This window comes from Austrofundulus limnaeus, unplaced genomic scaffold (assembly GCF_001266775.1).
Source record: "Austrofundulus limnaeus strain Quisiro unplaced genomic scaffold, Austrofundulus_limnaeus-1.0 Scaffold2380, whole genome shotgun sequence".
Lineage (NCBI taxonomy): Eukaryota > Metazoa > Chordata > Actinopteri > Cyprinodontiformes > Rivulidae > Austrofundulus > Austrofundulus limnaeus.
The window spans coordinates 22,960-23,282 of NW_013954782.1; positions in this window are offsets into that span (position 1 = coordinate 22,960).

The following is a 323-nucleotide window of genomic DNA, read 5'->3' on the forward strand; positions in this document are numbered from 1 at the left end:
TATTATTAGTTAAAATCAGACTGTTTTTGACTGGAGTTTGGTCTGTATTATTAGTTAAAATCAGACTGTTTTTGACTGGAGTTTGGTCTGTATTATTAGTTAAAATCAGACTGTTTTTGACTGGAGTTTGGTCTGTATTATTAGTTAAAATCAGACTGTTTCTGACTGGAGTTTGGTCTGTATTATTAGTTAAAATCAGTTTTTACTGGAGTTTGGTCTGTATTATTAGTTAAAATCAGACTGTTTTTGACTGGAGTTTGGTCTGTATTATTAGTTAAAATCAGACTGTTTCTCACTGGAGTTTGGTCTGTATTACTAGTTAA